Raw genomic sequence first — 5,179 nt, forward strand, 5'->3', positions numbered from 1 at the left:
TNCGCACCACGATGTACAACGTCCACAAGCAGTCTCGAGTCCATCTGCTTGAGTTCTTTATATATATTGCTTATTAATCCCCTATCTGATTTTGGATTGGTAATGATCCTTTCCCAATTTGTTGGTGGCCTTCATGTCTTATTGACAGTGCCTTTTGCCTTACAGAAGCTTTGCAATTTTATAAGGTCCCATTGTGACAATGTTTTCAAAACATCAATATGATATTTTTACCCCTCCTTCCACTAGGCTATAGGCTGCTTATGGTTAGAAACCACATCGTATTCTATTATCCAAATTTTTGTGTACTAAACATGATGAGATGGTAGACCCTGATGCAGCTACATGAAATCAAAATGATTAGGACCAATTATTTGGGATAGAGGCAGTAACATGCCAAAAGTTCACAACTAGCTGGTTTATTTAGTCATTTTCAGGTTAGCCAGGATTATATAGCTAAATCCTGTATTCAGAAAACAGTCTCAAAATTTGCAAGAATGTATACTTTCTTAAAAAGGAGTAGGGAATTGAAATAGCAGAAGTTGTTGATTAATTGTGATTGTCAACTTGACAGGCTCTATAAATCAGTAGGAGACAAGCTTCCACGCATGTCCATGCTTGTAAGAAATTATTTAGATTAAGTTAATCTTTGGGCAAGTATATGAGAATGATGATTTCTATTACATTAAATGAAATAGGAACATGTGGTGCAAGAGTCGGGGCCAACAATCTCTTGCCTTGGAAACTGGACTGCATTAAAAAAAAAACTAGGTTAGCACCAGCATTTACCATTCTCTGCTTTCTGACTTTGGATACTAACTATGTGACCAGGTGCCTCAGGCTACTACTGCCGCAAAGACTTTACTACTATGTACTATACACTTAAACAGGGATCTTAAATTTATCTTTTTTTTCTCTTGTTGCTTTTCTCAGGGTGTCTTGCCACAAAATGAGAGAAGTAGTTAATACACGAGTATATTCAAGAGCCAGAGTCATAGGAACAATAGAGAAAGTGCCATGGGAGTGGAGAGGGTGAAGTTAATGAACTTCCACCATTTCCCAGAGGTGATCATTTTAGAATGTGATTTTGAACCAAAGTTAGGATGACAGGGGATCCTGAATAGGGATTAAGAGCCCAAAGAAAATGCACACACATAGATATATTTTTTGTGTTCTGAAGAGACTGTGCAAGTTGCCATTATTAGGATATAATTTAGATACAAGGTGAACTGCCTATAAAAGGACTTAGAGAAAATATTATCTGAAGAAATATTGGAAGAAAAAGGAGACTAGATTATCTAAAAGGCTAATGTGATGCTCTGAGGAAAAAATGCTTGGAACTTTACAATGCCAATAGAATGAAGAAAGGTTTGTTTTAAAGTGGTATTGAAATGATTTAATGATTGAGTGTAAAACGTAAGAGGCCCCCTCTGGGTAAAGAAGATGAACATTTTTAGTGATTCTAGTGCCTTGTGCCTATTTGGAAGTCATTTAATTTTTGTCTAATTGTATTATTGGATTGATTAAATCTTTTCACTAGAGAAAGATATTCATATTATTATCATAAAAATCAGTTTTTTTTCTTTTTTCTAGTTTGCCACTTCAGTACATTTTAAGAGTGCTAAATTCACTGCGAAATGAAGGTGGGAGTGGGTTGGTTGGTGGGGGAGCTCATCATAGAGGCAGGGGGAGGGGGATGGCATGGGGGTCTTTTGGGGGGAAACTGGGAAGGAAGATATCATTTGAAATGTAAATTAATAAAAAAATTCTCTAAGGGCAAGCAAACAATTCTATTTTTCTTTTCTTTACTTTTTATTTTTATTTTTTGGAGGTTGAGCAGTTTATCAAGACATGGTTTATCTGTGTAACCCTGGCTATTCTGGAACTTGGTTTACAGACTGAACTGGATTCAGACACAGAGACTTGCCGCCTGCCTCTGCCTCCAAAGTGCTGGGATTGAAGGTGTGCACCACCATTGTGCCCAGTAACAATTCTATTTTTCAAGCAAAAGCATAGCAATTTTTTAGACTGGCTTTTTTTTTGTCACTGAGGACAGAAGAAAATAGGTTTTGCTATTTAAAAATACTGCTATCATTTTTTAAAATAAAGTCAACCTTTTAATATAGCCCACTAGAGAGACAGGGGCAAACAGATTTATAATTTTTTAATTGGATATTTTATTTGTTTATATTTCAAATGTTATCCCCTTTCCCTGTTTCCGCTCCCCTCTGCAAACTGCCTATCCCATTCCCCACTAACACTGCTTCTATGAGGGTGCTCCACCACCCACCCATCCACTCCTGCCTCACCACTCTAGCATTTCTCTACACTGGAGCATCAAGCCTTCACAGGACCAAGGGCCTCTCCTCCCACTGAAGCCAGATAAGGCTTTTTCAGATTCTTCAGTCCTTCCCCTAACTCCTCCATTGGGGTCCCTGTGCTCTGTCTGATGGTTGGCTGCAAGCATCCACATTTGTATTGGTCAGGATCTGGCTGAGCCTCTCATGAGACAGTTGTATCAGGCTCCTGTCAAGAAGAACTTCTTGGCATCAACAATAGTGAGTTTGATGTCTGCATGTGGAATGGATCCCCAGGTGGGGCAGTCTCTGGATGGCCTTTCCTTCAGTCTTTGCTTCACTCTTTGTCCTTGTATTTCCTTTAGACAAGGGAAATTCTGGGTTAAAATTTTGGAGATGGGTGGGTAGCCCCTTCCCTCATGTGGGGGCATGCCTAACCTCTGGATATTATCTTGACAGGTTCTCCCTCTCCTTTGTGGTATATTTCAACTAATGTCATCCCCATGGGGTCCTGGGAGGCTCTTGCTTTCCTGGCATCTGGGACTTTCTAGTGGCTACCCCCAGTTACCCATCCCCCATTGAACACACTTCTGTTCAATTTCCTGACCCTTTGTACATCTCCTCCATCTGACCACACACCCGATTTTGTCCCTCTTTTCCCCCTCTTCCTCCTTTCTTCCTCCAAAGTCCCTCCCACCCTCTACTTCCCTTGATAATATTTTTCACCTTCTAAGTATCACTGAAGCATCCACTCTTTGGTCTTCCTTCCTCTTGAGCTTCATGTGGTCTGTGAGTTGTAGCATGGGTATTCCATGCTCTTTGCCTAATATCCACTTGTGGGTGCCCTTGCATTTGGAGCATAGATGTTCAGAACTGAGAGTTCATATTGTTAGATTTTTTCCTTTGATAGTTATGAAGTGGCCTTCCTTATCTTTTTTGATAACTGTTAGTTGAAAGTTGATTTTATTTGATATTAGAATGGCTACTCCAGCTTGTTTCTTGGAACCATTTGCTTGGAAAATTGTTTTCCAGCCTTTTACTCTGAGGTAGTGTCTGTCTTTGTTACTGAGATGTATTTTCCATATGCAGTGGCTAGATGCCATGAAGAAGGTGGCAATGCCTAAACAGTATGTGTGTTGTTAGGCCCAAGGGTAAGTAAAGTGCTTACCTTTTCTCCTTTCATACAACACCATATTTACATTCTTTTTTAAAAATATTTTTATTAGGTATTTTCCTCATTTACATTTCCAATGCTATCCCAAAAGTCCCCCATACCCTCCCCCCCACTCCCCTACCCACCCACTCCCACTTTTTGGTCCTGGCATTCCCCTGTACTGGGGCATATAAAGTTTGTAAGTCTAATGGGCCTCTCTTTCCAGTGATGGCCGACTAGGCCATCTTTTGGTACATATGCAGCTAGAGTCAAGAGCTCTGGGGTACTGGTTAGTTCATAATGTTGTTCCACCTATAGGGTTGCAGATCCCTTTAGCTCCTTGGATACTTTCTCTAGCTCCGCCATTGGGGGCCCTGTGATCCATCCAATAGCTGACTGTGAGCCAGATTTACATTCTTAATGAATAGATTCTGTTTACACAACAGTTTGTGTAATAATTGTGTAATTATTTTTTTCAAGAAGTTCTCTGAAATTGCCAGAAAATAATATATCCATATTGTAGTGGAAGTCTTAAAGTCAAGTGCATACATTTCAGCAAAGGAAAGATCACTTGCTATGTTCACTGTTTTATTTTTAAGAACCTAGAAGCATGTCTTCAACAGATATTGCAAAAGTCTCTGTTGAATTTATTCTTCTACAGTTGACCTATTCTAAATCTAAACCTTGGTTGCTGCTTTTCTAAAATTGGAAGTATATTACCATTATCTATGTTGATCCTATTGTGCAATAGTATAGTAAAACTTGTTTCTAGAACCTCATAAAAACTGAGTGCTGGGCATCACTCCACAAGCTTTTCTCTTCATCTCTTTCCCTCTTCTGTCCTCTGCATCTGAGAAATACTATTTAACTATTGATTTGTATGAAATGATTTTTTCATATTTCACATAAGTAAAATCAAGTATTCAATTCTTTTGTTGTTCTACCTATTTCATTTAAAATGATGTTTTGTTTTGTTTTGTTTTGTTTTGTTTTGTTTTGTTTTGTTGTTTTTGGAGACTGGGTTTCTCAGTGTAGTCTTGGCTGTCCTAGAACTCACTTTGTAGACCAGGCTGGCCTCAAACTTAGAAATCCACCTGCCTTTGTCTCCCGAGTGCTGGGATTAAAAGTGTGCGCCACCACGCCCGGCAGAATGATATATTTTTTAAATCAAGTAATTGAATTATAGTTAATATGACATATACCTTTTTAGAGTGGCACAAGACTAATGAATTTAGAATGAGTTGTTTCAATAGGCTTAAAGTATTGAAAAACAGCAAAATGACACCCAGAAAGTTTTCATCTTGACAATGTTTAATTTATGGAAAATTTCATATGATTGTTATTGCTTGTTAGGATCAATTCTAGGGCCTTGGAAATCCTAAGTATTTATCTTCTGAGCAATAATTTATCCCTATGTAGTAAAATTTTAAAGCAAAATAAATCCAGAAACATTTCTCACATTAAATCAAGACAGAATACTATTAATGGGGGTGGTGGTAATCTTCCTAATATCCTCACTCTAATAATAGATAACTCAAAATTATTAAATATACTTAGAAAATATATCCCCATGCTTTGTTTTACTGGTTTTTAAAAATGATACATCCATTTATGGGTAAGAAAGTTGAAGCTGTGTACAACCACTCTGGAAATCAGTCTGGCGGTTCCTCAGAAAATTGGACATAGTACTACCGGAGGATCCAGCAATACCTCTCCTGGGCATATATCCAGA

The 5,179-nt window shown here is 38.3% G+C and overlaps 1 protein-coding gene and 1 pseudogene across 3 annotated transcripts in view; one reads left to right on the forward strand and one right to left on the reverse strand.

Annotated features, from left to right (window-relative positions):
- Dach2 (dachshund family transcription factor 2) overlaps window positions 1-5,179 on the forward strand; it is a 489,161-nt gene that overhangs the window by 32,871 nt on the left and 451,111 nt on the right. The gene's annotated exons all lie outside the window — the stretch shown is intronic.
- LOC115030218 lies at window positions 3,375-3,484 on the reverse strand (annotated as a pseudogene).

This window comes from Mus caroli, chromosome X (genome assembly GCF_900094665.2).
Source record: "Mus caroli chromosome X, CAROLI_EIJ_v1.1, whole genome shotgun sequence".
NCBI lineage: Eukaryota > Metazoa > Chordata > Mammalia > Rodentia > Muridae > Mus > Mus caroli.